This window comes from Panthera pardus, unplaced genomic scaffold, assembly GCF_024362965.1.
Source record: "Panthera pardus isolate Hobbes unplaced genomic scaffold, ASM2436296v1 HiC_scaffold_20, whole genome shotgun sequence".
Classification (NCBI taxonomy): domain Eukaryota; kingdom Metazoa; phylum Chordata; class Mammalia; order Carnivora; family Felidae; genus Panthera; species Panthera pardus.
The window spans coordinates 4245698-4263003 of record NW_026526766.1 but is presented as its reverse complement, the minus strand read 5'-3'; the positions used below and the strand labels follow the sequence as shown (position 1 = coordinate 4263003).

The 17306-nt window shown below is 45.6% G+C and overlaps 1 protein-coding gene and 1 long non-coding RNA gene across 11 annotated transcripts in view; one reads left to right on the top strand and one right to left on the bottom strand.

The window, feature by feature from the left end:
- AUH (AU RNA binding methylglutaconyl-CoA hydratase) overlaps nucleotides 1-17306 on the top strand; it is a 352182-nt gene that overhangs the window by 86264 nt on the left and 248612 nt on the right. The gene's annotated exons all lie outside the window — the stretch shown is intronic.
- LOC128778542 (uncharacterized) lies at nucleotides 14147-16382 on the bottom strand. Its single transcript, XR_008424110.1, has 2 exons — nucleotides 16251-16382; nucleotides 14147-14481 (listed from the first exon to the last, which is right to left on the bottom strand). It is a non-coding gene; the product is annotated as an uncharacterized LOC128778542 (long non-coding RNA).

Sequence of the window (17306 nt, the reverse complement as noted above, 5' to 3'; positions counted from 1 at the left end):
AATGTTTATTCACTTATTTTGAGAGAGAGAGAGAGAGAGAGATTGAGAGAGAGGGGGAGCGTGTGAGCAGGGAAGGGGCAGAGAGAGGGAGAGAGAGAATCCCAAGCAGGCTCTGCGCCGAGCTGATCGATGCAGGGGCTCAGTCCCACAACTATGAGATCATGACCTGAGCCGAAATCAAGAGTCGGACGCTCACTGACTGAGCCACCCAGGTGCCCCCCTCCCCGTTAAGTTTGTTAATCTTTGCTTTATATATGTATGTGCTTCCGTGTTGGGCCCATAGATATTTACAAATGTGATATTGTCTTGTTGGATTGACCACTATCATAATATAAAGACCTTCTTTGTCTTTTATTACGTTATTTGTCTTAAAGTTCATTTCGTCTGATGTAAATATACTTCTCCCATCTTTTGGTTTCCATTTGTGTGAAATACCTTTTCCTGTCTCTTCACTTTCAGTCTGTGCGTGTCCTCTGATCTGAAGTGTCTTTTGTGGGCAGCATATGTTTTGTTTTGTTTGAATTCATTCAGCCATTCTGGGTCTTTTGATTGGACATCTAGTTGTTTCACATTTACAGTAATTATTGAACGTAGGTATTTACTGCCATTTTGTTAACTGTTTTCTTGCCATTTGTAATTCCTTTATTTCCTTCTCCTTGCTCTCTTCTTTTGTGATTTGATGGTTTTCTGTAGTGGTGAATGTAGCTTCATTTCTCTTTATCTTTTGTGTTTCTGCTGTGTGTGTGTGTGTGTGTGTGTGTGTGTGTGTGTGTGTGGTGTGACCATGAAGCTCACATGAAAGAACTTATACTTACAAACATCAGCTGAAGTTCAAACGCATCCTACATTTTTATTCCCCCTCCATGTTTAGTGTTTTTGATGTCACATTTTACATCCTTTTATCTTGTGTCTCCGTTAACAAAATTGTAGTTACAGTCACTTTTACTACTTTTTTCTTCATGTTAGTCATATAAGTGATTAGCTCGCCACCTTTACAACATTAAGTTGTTCTGGATTTTGCTGTTTATTTACTTTTATGAGGAGATTTATACTTTCATATATTTCCCTGTTACTAATTAGCACCCTTTCATTTCAGCTTAAAGCAGTTTCTTTAACATTTACTTTATGTGAGGCCAGTCTAGAGATTTTCCAAAGCTGTCTCCTTCAGTTCTGAAGGACAGTTTGCCTGGTTTCCTCGGCTGGAAATGCCTTTCTTTGAGCACGTGGATCGTACCACGCCCGCTCCGTTCTGCCGTGGAGTTTCTGCCGAAGAATCTGCTCCTAGGCTTGTGGAAGGTTCCCTGTTTACAACGAGTTGTATTTGTCTTGCTGCTTGAGGTTCTCTCCTTGTCTTTAACTTTTGGCACTTTAATTATATGTCTCGATGTGGGTTTCTTCGGCCTTTCCTCACATGGAGCTCTCTGGACTTCCTGGAACCTCAGGCCCTTAATCCCCCAGGTTTGGGACATTTTCAGCCATTATGTCTTCAAAAAGTTTTCTGCCCCTTTCTCTGTTCTCCTGGGACCTCTATCATGTGGTTGTTAGCTTTCTTCCTGTTGTCCGATGAATCTCTTAAGATTTCTTCACGTGTTTTTATCCACAGCTCCCCTCCCCCCCCACCTTTTGCTTTGATTGTATGCGTCCCACTGGTCTGTCTTTGAGTTCATGGCTTTTTTCTTCTGCTTCATCATCTGTCTTGAACCCCTCTGTTGTATTTTACAGTTCAGCTCTTGTGATTTTCAACACTGTGACTTCTATTTGGTACCTTCGTCTATTTTCTTTGTCAAAACTGCCACTTTGTGGGGCGCCTGGGTGGTTCAGTCGGTTGAGCGTCCGACTTGGGCTCAGGTCATGATCTCACAGTCTGTGGGTTCGAGCCCCGCGTCGGGCTCTGTGCTGACAGCTCATAGTCTGGAGCCTGTTCCCGATCCTGTGTCTCCCTCTCTCTCTGCCCCTCCCCCAGTCTCACTTTGTCTCACTCTGTCTCTCAAAAATAAATAAATATTAAAAAAAAAAAAAAACTGCCACTTTGTGCATGGATTCTTCTCCCATCTTCACTGAGCATTTTTATGATCGTGATTTTGAAATCACTCATATCCATTCATGGAGGTCTTTTTAAGAGGATGAGGTGTCTTCTTCATTTTTTGTTTGGAATATACCCTGTGGTTCTTCATTTTCCTTGACTCTGTGTTGGCTTTTTATGCATGAGCTGAAGCAGCCACCTCTCCCAACCTCTTCCAGGGTGCTTGGAAATGAACCTTGGCATTCACCTCTGCCCTAGCTCTTGGTTGTCTCTCAAAACATTGTTTTTGTCTTTGCATCTCGCTTCATTCTGAGTGGCTCCTGGCTCCTGGTAATTGAGGGTGTGGGGAGTCCTGTCAGTGTCCCCAAGGGGAGGATCTTAGCGTCTGGATTCAGGCTGACGGGAAGCTACAGGAGCTTTTAAAGTCTGCAAACGGACGTCCCACAGGAGGACCGGGAGATGGGTGTTTCTGTCTGCTTCCTGAATTCTGAACCCCGAGGCGATGGCCAGGCAAGAGCTGTTTCTTACTGCTGTTGTCCTGTCGGTCCTGTTAACATGGCCCAGCTGGCCTCCCTACCCAGGCTGTCTGGACAGAAGCCGCAAAAGCGGGGGCTCCAGATGTGCACAAGGTCCTTTCTCAGTGACCTGGGGCAGGACAGATGCAGAGCTCTCAGGTGGCACCTGCTGGTTTCTGTCTCTGGCAGGGAATGTAGTGGCTCCTTGACGTGTGGCCCCTCACGCCACAGCCGGGAAGATGAGCGGATGGGCCTCTGTCACCAGAATCCTGGGCCTTGCGGGCTGCCGCCTGCACTGCTGTGGTCGTGTGGAACCCAGGAACGTGGGGCTTGCCACCAGAGCCGCGTGATCGGGGGTGTCGGCCACAGCAATCGGGGCGCCATGTGTGTGCACAGGCTCGTTTCTGGGGGACGCCGGTGACCTGGAGAGAGGCGGGGGAGGGCGCATCGGTGGTGCCCGTGGCCCCTTAGTCTTTGAAGAGGATTAGAGGCCGCTGGGTGTGTGCTGAATTAGCTGCCTGCCCCCCAGGATGGACCTTCCACAGGAAGACCCGGCGCTTTCTGGTTGTCTGTCCGTCTCTCCGTTCACCCTAGCTTGTGGGCCTTCTGCCATGAAGCCTGATGACTTTCAAAGCTGGACATTTTGTGCTTTTGTCTGTCAGGGTGCAGGTCTTAAAGTTTGGGGTGCCCAGTGTGAAGTTCAAACCCTTGTTTCCTCGGGGGGCAGCCCGGAGTCGAGAGCTCACTCCCGGTTGTATGCTGCTATGCTGGGCTGAGGTTTGTGGGGGGAGTGTCCCAGCCTGTCCTGCTGCTTTGACCTGGGCTCTTCCCCTTGGCCCCTTGGGGACGAGCTGCTCAGCTGGCTCCTGAGCGTCCTTCACAGGGAACTGGTGTATGTTTAGCCGTAGATCCGACGCATCCCGGAAGAGGCCATTCAGGGCCCTGTAGTTCACTGTCTTGACCTGGAAACCTGGCGTGTTGTTTTTATGAAACAACTGACGGTTTAATCAGAAAAGTCTTCTTAATCTATACATCCAGACGGCCGCTGTTTCTTTGTCACGGACATCTCACCAAATTACTTCCAGGTCTGTTGTCTCCAGAGGTGAGGTCTTAAGAGCACCAGTCCTAAAAGGCGTTGCCGTGAGTTCTTCAAAGGAAACAGGCTGTTTGTCACCCAGGCGAGCGCCATCTGTCCTCATTGTGGCGGAGCTGAAGACCGTCCTGTTAATATTCAGACTTCTCTGTACGTAAAACTGGCCTTTATTGGATCAGCTTTTTGGTGCCTGTAGGGTCATATTGCCAAGCCAGAATGGGATTTTATAGTCAAGTGTCTCGCCTTTGCATTTTGCCTAATTTTTCATTTCAGTGGCACTTTGTGAGTATGTATTTGGACCCTCGTGAACCACCGGCCACGGCCGCCTTTTGTGGTGGTGCTGCCGTGTGATCCTGTCGTGCGTGGCCCGTGGCCGGCGGCCAGTTCTGCTTATTGCCTTACGCTTCCTTCCCCTGGTCTTCTGCCTTCTGTTGTTTCTCTCCGGATGGCTCACCACTAGAAAATCGCCTGCCTTCTCCATCGTGACCCTTCCAGTGGGGGAACCAGGGCCGCCCTTCCCGCAGGGCCCGTGTCACTCTGGGAGGTCTTCTGGAAGAAATGTTGTAACCGCAGTTAATCAGAAAGTGGTGGTGTGACTTGAAAATTTACCTTCTAGAGCATCTGATACAAAAGTAATATTGCTGGGTTTTAAAAAAGGAAGACAGAAACACTAACAACGTATGATGAGAAATACAAAATAATAACAGGAGCCAGTTTGGGGGGAGTTTCAGAATTAATCTTTCAGTAATAGAATTTCTTTTTTTTTTTTTTTTTTTTTTTAACGTTTATTTATTTTTGAGACAGAGAGAGACAGAGCATAAACGGGGGAGGGTCAGAGAGAGAGGGAGACACAGAATCCGAAACAGGCTCCAGGCTCTGAGCTGTCAGCACAGAGCCCGACGCGGGGCTCGAACTCACGGACCGCGAGATCATGACCTGAGCCGAAGTTGGACGCCCAACCGACTGAGCCACCCAGGCACCCCAGTAATAGAATTTCTTAAGAGCAGTTGCTGGTGCCGTGTACTGTCACTTGATTTTGCTCCAGTCAGTGTTCAGCTCATAAGTAACCATGATTAATGGTTTGAAGCCTGTCACTTCAGATTTAAAAATGCATCTACCAGTGTATTAATGCAGGCGATGCCTAGACTTGTTTTACCTAAAAGTATGATCATATTACACTTTCTCTTCTGCAACTCGCTGGTTTTGATCTAATGGTAGAATTTAGATATCTCTCCTTGTCTTATTTATAATTCTGGTAGAAAAGCTCCCGGTGTTTTCACCATAAAGCAGTCTCCTGGTCTTTACTTTGAGATTATACATCCATAACCTTATGAAGGAAATATTATGACACGCTAATAATGTTGAATTTTCTTGGTGTCCTTGAAATATGCAGATTTTCTGTTGTTGAAAGATTCTAGCTTTCTTGGAACGACCCATTCTGGCAATGGTGTATTATTCTTTGAAATGGTAATCTTTTGCATCTATTTTCATAGATCAGATTAGCTTGGAATTTTGTTTCATATGTTGTCTTGCAAGATTTTGGTAGCGGTTAAATATTAGCATCTTAAAATTATTTAGAAGATTTATTAATCTAGTTTCTGGAATGGTTGAGATTATAATGGCATTAACGTGTCTTAGAAATTTTGTTCTCATTTTGTGTGTCTTGATATATTTTGACATTAAAAAAAGTTTCCTTTAATAAATGACATTATTGGAGAAGTATAGTTACCCAGATTTTCAGATATATTTATCTTATATAGACCTTTTTTTAAAAAAATTTTTTAATGTTTATTTATTTTTGAGAGAGAGAGGGACAGAGACAGTGTGAGAGGGGGAAGGGCAGGGAGAGAGGGAGACACAGAATCCCAGGCAGGCTCCAGGCTCTGAGCTGCCAGCACAGAGCCCAACGCTGGGCTTGAACTCATGAACCGAGAGATCGTGACCTGAGCTGAAGTTGGAAGCTTAACCGACTGAGCCACCCAGGTGCCCCGAAAAGAAAGTGTATTTCTTTTTGTTTGTATAGTATAGGTGAGGTTTTATAAAGTGTATTTTATTAATTATATATATTTTTTTAGTTTTTGTGTATTTTATCTGTCAAATTTAAAAGATGTGTCTTAGGGGCGCCTGGATGGCTCGGTTGGTTAAGTGTCCGACTTCGGCTCAGGTCATGATCTCACGGTCCGTGAGTTCGAGCCCCGCGTCGGGCTCTGTGCTGACAGCTCGGAGCCTGGAGCCTGCTTCTGCTTCTGTGTCTCCCTCTCTCTCTCTGACCCTCCCCCGTTCATGCTCTGTCTCTCTCTGTCTCAAAAATAAATAAACATTAAAAAATTAAAAAAAAAAAGTTTGTAGCTGTTATGAAATGAATTCTGAGAGGTAATTCTATCCTGTTTACCACATTCTTTATTTCAGAAAGAAAACCCCACGGTAAACGTGTTTCATAGTGCTGATGTCTTTCACGCTCGCTTCCTGCCCTGTCTCTGCTAAAAGAAATTGTTCTTGCCTCTTGCCAGTGTCTGCTGTGCCAGATTTAGTTCAGTAGTTCTTTATATTTTTATGTAGGTGTGATATACTTAAAACAGTTTTGTTACTTGCATTTTTCTTTGGAATTGCCAGAGTTAGCAAATTATCTTTGTGGAGTTTCTCAAAAAGAATGCTGGTCTACTGGTGTGGCCATTATTAGATGTTGAAAATACTTGCTTATGTAATTCTCCTCATCCTTTATTTTTTCCAAGATTTGAAAATAGAGAGAGCATCGTGAGAGCGAGCCTTAACGTATGGGGTTACACAAATGAAATTCATTATTTGATACTGACTCTAGCTGTTTTTCTTGCTCTTGCATGGAAAAATTATTTACAACTTTTTAAGAGCACGAAGCTCTGCTTTAGGGAGCTATTTTGGTACTGGTCTCGAAGGACAGATTGCCTATTCCTTTCCCACCCTAACGAAACTAGGTCACTAGCTTTTGGCACATGTTCATGATGTGAGATTTATTTGATGTTCAAGTGTGCTGTCTAGAAATAGTGACGCTATGTCAGCAAGGCCACTGTTCGTTTCATGAACATAATTTCCAGTGCCCTGGAATTAATTTATTCCTTGACCTGTTAATAATTACACTTGGTCATGAGCATTTCAGAGGCAGAAGAAGTATCTGGAAATGGTCCTGGTCCCCCTGTTAGATGACAAGTTACGGGGTCTCTGTTCAACTTGCAGGTTTGGCCTGTTGAAACAGTTATCTTAGGGAAGCCGAGTGTTTTTATTAAGCAAACTTCTGCCTGATGCCATGACAGGATCCACGGCTCAGGCAGTTCAGAATATTCACCTAATATGTGTATTTTTGAATTCTGCCTTACTGTGGCCAACTTTAAACATGATCAGGGAAGTTCCCTGTTCATTCACAGCCAGAAGCCAGTACTTGAAAAAAATAGGGAATAATCAGAGGACTCCTCTAAAATTAATCATCTGTGGTTACTAAAATACCTGAGAGTTAAAATGAGCTTCTTTGAAATCAGTCACATATTAATTAGTTCAGTGTTTCAGAAAGAGATGGAGAAAATATGAGCTATTGTAAAACCACTAACCTCACCTAGCGTGGCCCTGGAGTGGGCTGAATCCGTGCTCTGTGGCCTGGGGAAACTGACTTGCTTCTCTGTGCTTCTGGCTCCTAATCTATAAAGTGTGATAATAGTCCCGAGTATTCGATTATGGTATTGCGCTGATGGAAGGAATAAATGGCGGCAGTTTGATTGTTTTTAATGTTTTATTTTTATTTTTGAGATAGAGACTGAGTGCGAGAGAGCGCGAGCGAGCGGGGGAGGGGCCGAAAAAGAAGGAGACACAGAATCCGAAGCAGGCTCTAGGCTCCCAGCTGTCAGCACAGAGCGTGATGTGGCTCGAACCCACGAACCACGAGATCACGACCTGAGCTGAAGTTGGCGCTCAACCAACCGAGCCACGCAGGCACCCCGATTTTGTAATCTTGAGACACTGATGGGCTTAGGTTTTGGTTTGCTTACATGGGCTCCCAGGGCTTTGGAGCCACGTCAGTCACATGGCCTTGTTTAGTTGATTTAACAAATTGTATCTCTGCTGGTGTGATCTTGCCCTCCATGTGTCCCCGCACCCTGCGTGTGTGTGCCCAGGGAAGGAACTGGTCCATTTGGTGGGCTGGCTGCAGCCCCATTGTGTGCTAAATGGTAGGTGTTTTTAGTAAATGTTCCTTGAATGAAGCCAAGCGGGTTTTTGTTTTTGTTTTTGTTTTTTTAATGTTGTATTTTCTAGGAGTTTTAAGAGGCATACCCCGAAATTATGTTTACATGTTCTTTGGATTAGTTTTTTGTTCTTTGTTTGTTTGTGTTTAGCACATTTGTATTCTGTGTCTGTTGCTTTCCTTGGTATAGTTTGTTTTAAACTAGGCCTATTTCAGTGCCCACGGGGATACATTCTTGAGATTCCAGGGAGCGTGTCAAAACCGTTGCCCCGCTCTGCAGACCTTGAGAGGGCTTTGTGTGCACATCACTGGAGCCTGAGGAGGCCAAAGAAGAAAGGAACAGATTGTCTTTCTTAAACTCAAGTGTACCTGGCCAGCCCTCTCACACTTCCTAGAAGAGAGAAAAGAGAGTAGAGTCAGATTCAGGAGTCACTTTAATTTGTGGCTGCACAAAATTAAAGCTGTAGAAAGAGTGTTAGTGCAAGAGCTCAGACTCTTCTTAACTGCGAACAGCCGAATTTGTGTGAGTCAGTGATTGCTCTGTAACTGGAGCTGTCACCCCCTCCCAGTCCCCGTTATCTGGGTCGCCGTGTGATAATTTTTCGATGACTCGCTTCACGAATGGACACACATTCATGTCATTTCTGATGCTTTAAAAACCTTTCTGTTGAGTTACGAAGACAGGGAGGGTTTAAAATATTTTAGTGGTACCTTTATCTTGTGCAACCTTAAGTAGGTGTAGCATTTCTAATGCCACTTGAAATGGCCATTCAAACACGTGAAGTTTAGAATATTGATTTTCATTCTCCCGCCCGGTGCAAGAATGAACTTGTCACTACTCTACTACTAGTCGAGTATGGCAGAGGCCTTTGCAGTGCAGATACTGGGGCACTTACGCGTTCCAAGGAAGAACTTCCTCTTTGCTAGTTCCACCGACGGAAGTGTGTTTTACTCTTCTATCGTGATGAACCTGTTTTGCTTTCGTTTGGCTTTCCGGGCGTCTGGGTCCCCCTTCCAAGTCTGGGTCCCTGCTCTATGGGTCTGAGAGGGTGTCTGCTAGCTGAAGTTTCTGCTCAAGATTTTGTGTTGAAACCTGATCTCAGAGGTTGGGGCAGTGGATGGGGGGTTTCCTTCCAGTGCTGTGGTCTTTGTCCAAGTCCCAGGCAGCAGAGTTCTTACTGGAGGTGGCCTCTGGTGTGGGGGCCTGTCCTCCTGTGTAGGGTAGTCTTGCTGCCTATGTGTTTTCGAACGTCATCCTTCAGCATTGCTGGTAATTCTTGGAGTCACTCAGAAACCTAGTAAATTTCTTTTTTTGTGTTGATTTCCATTGCCAACAGCCACAGAGCCTGACCCAACCGACCATTTATTCTGTCCATCAACCTCCACGTCAACGGACGAAGTTAGTTGAGGTTCAGGTGCAAATGTTATGTACTCAGAATTTTGTTCTCCTTTTTCTTTAGGGTATACTGTGTGCCTAGGATGTCTGAACTGATTTTCCAGTATTCTTTTTGATTGACAAGTCTGTGACATGTATTCATCTGTCGTTCGAGTGTTTTACTGAGTACTTACCGTGTATTCGGTGCTTGTAGTGGCTGGAGAAATAGAGCAGGAAACAAGAGACCAGACCTCTGCCTTCACGGATTGTAGTTCGAGGAGGCGGACTGACAAATAAAATACGGAGTCGCGTTTGATGGCAGTAAATCTGATGATAGAATGAAGTGCGGGGAGTGCTGAGCTGAGGGCCGTCGGCGTTGGGAGGTGAGGGACGACCCGGGAGGATGGCGGAGATGTCCCGGCGGTCTCACGGCAGAGTGGGGACAGTGCTGGTGTCATGGGACGGTCCGGAGGCCCAGGAAGGAGTGAGGCTGCACAGAGCGCTCACAGCAAGTGTGGGGGTAAGGGGATTAAATACACATGCGTTTGTACAGTCTCCATGAGGACGGGAGAGTTAACACTCCAATGCGTGAAGAACGCCGGCACATGGCCTGTGAAATCCGGGCCGCACGCTCGCCATCCTCACGTGTCCTTCAGTTGTCCTGTCACACCACAGCCGTGTGGGAGCACCGGGTTTTACGGTAGCACAGCACGGGGGGCAGCCGCCGCGGCTCTTCCTTCCTGGACCCGCGAGAGCAGGTCACCCTGATGCGCACACATTGGTGCGGGAGACGTCCAGAAGCCTAGGAGGTGCGGAGGAGCGGAGGCCCCGTGAAGGTTCTGTCTCCCTGTCAGACGGGGAAGAGATGCTGTCCTGCAGAAAGCGTGAGGACCTCGATTGTGGGGATGGCCGTCGGGAGAACCCGACTGAGCACCTGCCCTCGTCGCTCGGTGCCCGACGATTGAATGTCTATTTCTGTCAGCATGGAGATTAAAGAAAAGCTGAGCAGAAGCGATCTTAATATCTTGTTGATTACATTCCAGAACGAAAAGAAATAGCAGCACATTAAGCCCAGCCGCCATTTGCTCTAATTACCCCGTGCGAACTGGAACTGGTAGCTGTCAGGCCTCGATTGAAGCTTCGGGAAGGTTAGTGCCGGCTGCACGCAGTAACGTGTCTGCGAGCAAATGCACATACCGCAGCCACCATTTGGAAGCACGCTCTTTTGTATTTAATGTGTTGCAGAGTATTTTATGATAGGGTTTGGACGGATGCTGCTGTGAGTTCACATTCACTTTTTGCATCATTTCCAGCAGACAAACAGAAGTGCTTTCCACTAAATCCCGAGTCCCTCTATGTAAGTGGGTTTCTGGGTTCTGTAGAACTGAGTATTTGGAGGTGGGAACTTAGAGACGTTATCGTTGTAGACAAGTGTTTTGAGACATCCTTCTAATAAAGATTTATATATGTGTACATATATCCTTTTTGAACTGTTAATATGTAGCTTTTTTTTGATCTATGAATTTCAATTTATACATTAGTGTTTTTACATCCGATTTATACATTAGGTTTTTCTAGATCTGTGAATTCCGGTGTATACATTATGCAGTTTGTTCATGTTAGAATGTTTACTTTCTCTTTCCTTTTTGATTGGAAGGATTGAGTTTTCTATAATAATATTTAATCTTCATGAAATTTAGGTCTTTTAAAAAGCATTGAGACAAGCGTGTTTTCTGTATCACGGTGATGAATATCAGTTTGCAAATTTATTTGGATCGTACGCAAGTCTGTTTTCGTGGGTGAATAACGACAGTGTTTGATTTGACAGTTAACTACATATGGCACTTGGTAGGCTACCCCTGAGTCTGTCCCAGATTGGTTCTTTATTCACATGGATCACAATCTGAATTGGACAAAAATTCTAGGTAGAGCCCAAACAGAAGGTGTTTATTCCTTTACTACCCTGTAGGGAGCATCTAGCTTGAGTCCTTTGAGAGCCATGGCCGCGTGAATATGCTTACGTGTATTGATTTACTCACACTGAGAAACATTTCAGTATTGCTAGATGTTGATCGTCGATAGTAGACATTTGTTGCTTTCAGCTGCTTGGTATCCATTCCCCTTCCTGAAAACGCCCCAGTTTCCAGTAGAACATTGGGCATGTTTGCACTAAGGAGGGAGCCAGAGGGTGCTCGCTCCCCCTCCCCCCCCTTCCCTGCCCCCCACCTCCATAGGAACCTTGAACTCCAGGGTGGGGCAGCAGGGGGAGGCTCTTCCTCAGGACTCTCCAGGGACCAGTAGAGGCACCGCCCCCCACCCCCACCCCAGCATGGGTCTGACTGTGTCACTGCTGGTTGTGTTTGCCTGGTGACTGCCTGTCACCTTCCAGAGTCCTCGTTGATTCTCTGAGATTCTTCCAGAAATCCCCCCTGTTCTTGTGCTAATCAGAGTCCATTTTAGTTGCTTATCACCTTCATGAGAACATGGCTTGGCTAATGAAGCATAACCTTTACTAGGCTGAAGTGAAATTTTATTTTTAGTGGAAGTGTCCTTGTGGCTCCTACGGCTTGTGGCTCAGATCCCTTCCACTTGCCCGTGGGCCCCGCCCGGCAGACACTTGGTTTCCCTTGTAATTTAGTGTTTAAAGATATGGTTTGGACAGGTCTGGAGAGCAGACCTGAAAGACATTTGTTTGCTGACTTGTATGTAAACTCTTAGGAACTCTTCCCAGTGCCCCAGTATTTAAAGCCAGATAGTTGTTGGATGGTGTGTGTTGTGAAGGGGCTGCTGAAATCAAGTGTTCCCTCCACCTAATTTCTGTGTAATGTAATTGAAAAAATAAGTACAATAAATACTTCATTTTCCCTCTTGTAATTATAAGTGACAGTTTTAGGGCTAAACCTGTAAGGTGACTGAACCGGAAGCATGACATTTTAATATTCATCACATAGAATAAAATATACTGTTATCATTGAAGGCGTTGGTGTCCAACTAAAACTAAGGTATTGCTGGAAGAATTGTGTGTTGAAAAGAAACGGAGTGTTTTTTGCAGTCGTTATGAACGAGTGGAATGGAAGCTGTGTTTCTGTTTAGCTCTGTCACTGCGTGGTTTAGTACCAGGTCACTGTCCGACTGTCTCACAGCCCTCTGCATTCGGCCGTCTGGGCAGATAGCCACTCCGCTGGCCAAGCCGTCTCTTACGAAGGGGCTCGGGGAAATAGTTTCTCAGACATTCGGGAAGAGTGTATTGTCTGAGTCCTGTCACCTCTAAGGTGACCCGGGTGGAAGAACGCCCAGGGGAGCGTCTCCTGTCACGGTCCGTCTTATTCCCAGGCGTAGCTGTTGGATTATGCGCGGTGTCTTTGGATATAGTTAGACTCCTCGCCACTGAGCGAGGGTGGAGTTTTCACAAGACCTAGAATGCAGCAGTGCCTGCGCTGGAGAGGCGCCCCGGCCTTCAAAAGAAGACTGTGACCTGGTGGCAACGGGTATAATTGCATAAAAATAGAAGCTTGGGGTTTTACAACAGTCCGCGTATGAAGTGTCCCATTCTCAGCGTGAACGTGTACGTGTGGGCTCTTTGCACATTCGTGAGGTTTGCAGACACTTCGAGTTTTGCACCCTTCCCAGTGCAGGAGTGAATTAAGTCGGTGAGTTGACTGTAAGCAAAGAGGATGTTTTCATTATCGAACTGTTACACGGGATGGAGAGGCTTGTGGATCGTGCTGGAGCCCTACTTAATTCAAACCTTGGAGAAGCAGTGTGTGCTGTCTAAGAGAAAGAAACCGTGTTCTGCATGAGGAAACCCTGATGGTGATATTGTTAAGGGGAGGTTGGCTCCGTTGGTTTCTGGTCTGATCCTCATCCTACCTTCCTGGAGGGCGTCCTCAGAGTCAGCTGGCGTCGATGTCTGAAAACCAGGACAGCGTGTCGCTGAAGCTGGGGGACGGCGGGACCGACCTGTGAGTCCAGGATCAGGGCTTCTGGGCAGGAGTGTGGTATTTGGGTGGAGGGGACAGAACCAGCCATTACCACACTGCTGTCCTTCTAGGGCAGTGGCCCGAGGAGGAGGAGGGGAGCCTCCAGAGTAGGGAAGAGAGCAGGAAGGGGAGGTGGAGACATTCACTTGCCTCTTCCCTGTGAACCAGTGTGAGACACAGGCTTGTTTGGGCACCAACTGGAAGTTGAAGGTGCTGATCTCTTTAGTTGCAGCCACGACCAAGGAGGGAGGGTACACATGCCCACCGGTAGCTTCTCATCCACTCTCCGCTTGGGGAGCACTGCGGGGGCAAGTAGGTGAGGCCCAAAGGAATTGGAAAATGCAAGCAGCTGAAAGCACACATATGAAAACCTTGGATTATTCTCCTTGCCTATTACGGCCATCAAACAAGAACCAGACGCCACGCAAAGGGAACAGGTGAATGGTCAAGGCAGGAGACCGGCTGCATGCTGCACTGCGAAAGTTTGGGCGTAATCGGGACTGGGCTTAAGTCATTTACTAACTGTGGCAGGTTACTCATGATGGCCAGCTACTTAGGTCTCCGAGCTTTCCTTTCTTTGTAAAATGAGAGTGATGATAATATCCATATGCAAAGCTGTTGCAAAGTTTATTATCTTTGCCACCTTTTAACAACGGCTTTGTAAACTGTGAAGTACCAGATAAGTGTTCGTTTCTCCATGGAGTTTTACATCTGTAAGCTGGCGAACCTTCCTAGTGTTTGCATTACTGAATCTAGGTCTTGGTGATGCATCGGTGGGTTAAGCTGACACTTCCTGTTCTGCTCTCAGGACTTAGAGTCGAGAGACCAGGATGATGGGGCTGGAAATCTAGTTTTGCTCCTGACTAGCATTGTGTTTCTCAAACTTCCCACCAAAGCACACCTAAAAAGGAACACGTGCGCATAGGGTGTTCAAGCAGTCTGCCACAGGCTCATGGTTTTTCTAAAATCACATTTTATTTTACAATCTGTGTGAAGTTTGCAATCTAGCCTAAGCAATATTTATATTAAATTGCATATACCTTTTAAGTTACCTATCAGTAAGATGTTAAAAAGAGGGAGGGGGTTCTGGCGATTGCTGTTAACTTGGTGGACAAGATGGGGTTGCCCTAGCCGGTGACTTCATGTGCCTCTAGACCTATGAGCACATACACCTGATTCCTGGGCCGCTCTTACTTGTTACAGAAGAGGATTGACTGTGTCCTGTGTCCCCTTCTGGGCAGTTTTTCTGTGAGAGCCCATGTAACAGATACTGCAAGGAACTCTTGACCTGATTACAAAATCAAATTATACAACACACTCATTCTTACAAAGCAGTTTCTACATATTGTGTAATTCTCATCCTTATAGGTCGGTCACAGAGGACTTTGCTCAATAGAGTTTATTGTTGTAGAGGCCACAAGTTATCAAATGTTACTTGCTTAAAATATTCTGGAAAGTTAGTCATTAGCACATGACATTTCATTACGGTGTCCTATTTTTGTGTGTCATTGTAACTTTCCATTATAAGCTTAAAAATGATGAAGGCTTCCGGTCAAGAAGGTAGGCTAGGCACTGAGCACTGTTAATTGCTCTCTGTCCATTTTAAAGCCTCATCAGAATGAAAGCACAGAATGTTTAAAAACAAAAAGAGACGAAAGGTACAACCATCCGCCAATAAATAGCAAACCAAAGGGAGAGAGGTCATCAGCCAACGAGATTCAACAAAGTTTTTGGGGTTTGGGAGATGAGACGGGTTGCAAAGCGCTAGCCTGTGTGTATTGCCAGGGGGCCTGTGCAGATGCGGGAGGCATCGTCCCCTGCAGGGGCTCAGAGTCAGCAGCTGTTTTAGAGCTTAGAAACTTAGACATGAGGTTTCCCAAAACGAGGTACAGTCGAAGGGCCGGGTGTACAATTGTCGCCCACCCCAGTCCCCCACACCCCACCCTCCCACCGCAGGTGTGCGCACTCCTGGAGGCAGAGGCCGCTGGTGTGCAAGGTCAGGCAAAATGGGCAAAAGCCGATTCTTCCATAGATAGGAAACTAACTTCAGAAAATAGGACTTCTGATGGGGAGTTTGGTTCCACTGCAAAGCCCTCCTCCTTCTTTGGGGTCTGCTGCTCACCAATCAGGTTCTTTTCTGCCTATGCCAAGTAAAGCCTATCTTGGTCACACATAAGCTCAGAATTTCCAGTCAGAGAAGAGGCCTTCCTAAAATACCCAGTGACGCAAGAGTGGAGGAGAGCGACTCCCGTTCTCCTGTGTTCCCGTCTCTAGTGAACATACAGACCCACGGGTCATCGAGTGTATGACACTTGACACATGAAAGAAAAAGGTGGGCCTTAAGGAGAATGGCTAATGCAGAAGCAATGATATTACATAAAAGGGCTATTAGATTCATTTTTAAAAGGAATTGCTGAAATGGAAATGTCAGTAAAAAAATACGAGGGAATAAAGTGAAGTAATCTTCCCAAAAATGGAGAGCCAAGACCAACAAAATGCAAGAACAGAGACATGAGAAATGAACCTGTGAGGTTTGGTATTTGGCTTAATAGAAGTTAGAGAAAAAGAAAGAGAGGAAATTATCAAAAAAGTAAAGGAAGATAATTTCCAGAGGCAGGAGAGGTATGTGTCTCTGTATTAAAGGGACCCACCGAGATCCAGCATGATTAATAAAAACAAGACACCCGTGGGTATGTTTTTGTGAAATTTCAGTGCTTTAAGGAGGAAGGTAAGATTGCAAAAATGTTCAGAGAGGAAGAAAGACAAGTTCTCCATGTGTGAAGGAACGTCAGACTGGCGTCAAAGTGTTCATCAGTGGTACTGGATGCCCTAGGTATTGCCCACGGGATCCGAAGGTAAACCGACTCAGTTCAGTATCTGACAAACTACTGTTTGTTATGACAGCAGAATAAAGACATACTGAGATGTACGAGGACTAGATAAGTTAGCTTCCCAAGGACCCTTCTTGAGAAGATGGTTGAGTGTGCACCCCAGCAAAACGGGAGAGTATCCAAGAAAGACAGCCTTGGCCCTCAGGACACGGAGTAACCAACCTACCTGAGCAGCCAGTGCAAGAGCACCGGCTGTGAACCAGGTCCAGACGACAGCGTCCGAAGTGGAGCTGGGGCACAAGGCTTCTGAGGGCCCCCCCAGCCCTGCCTTCCGAGACTTAGGAAGAATTCCAGTTGGGGCCTGTCAGAAGAAAGGCCATGGTTTTAAGTGATCAGTGGGAAAAGTAGGTCCCCTCAGTCCTAAAACTAGAATTTTTTTATTCTTGGAGTGGTCAGGAGGTCACGCCGTTGCATTTGTTTGTAAAGAATTCAATGTAATTTTGACGCACCCCTTTGCTTGGCATTAAATGATACGTATATATTATAATGTAGATGCTGGTTGTGGATTGTCAACATTTAGAACAAGTCTGCGACACGGAAGGTTTGGGTGCTGTTTACTTCCAGGTATGAATGGTTACCGTCTTCACACTATTAGAGGAAAAGTGTGGCGACTCCAGCATCCAGAGCCGGCTTGTCAGAACGGGAATTTGTATTCCGTTTACTTAAAATCGCAGTTAGTATTAGAAGGGCTCAAAATTGAGAGTCCTAGTTGAAGGTCGGTGAAGATGAGTTAAATTCTGATTTTTAAATCTAGGAAAATCAGTAGACGTTATGTAAGGTTATTCAACCTGGAAACCTAAATATGTTCATTTTTTTGAGTTGTAGAGATAACTGTCAGAGGAACAAAAAACGGTCAAATTTTTTTCTGGAGAATGGGACTCAGGGTGGGCAGGAAGGGTGGAAACACATCAATTCTTTTGTGTTAGATTTGTTCTACATGTGCATATTTTGAGAAAACAAAACATTTAAAAATATTTCCCAATTTAGTGTTTCACTAATCCAGACCTGTAGTGAAGTTTTACCAAAGAGACTAAACCGTTTAAGTAATTGACTGAATTAGTGTGACAGTGACCTTAGCAAACAAAGTAACATGAAACTTTTGCTTTGCTCCTGGCTTTTTAAACTGAGTCATCACTTTGGACCACAACAACAGCAACAACAACACATTGAGTGAGTAACTCTTGTTTCCATTACTAACCCTAACAGTTTTTCCCCCTGAAAA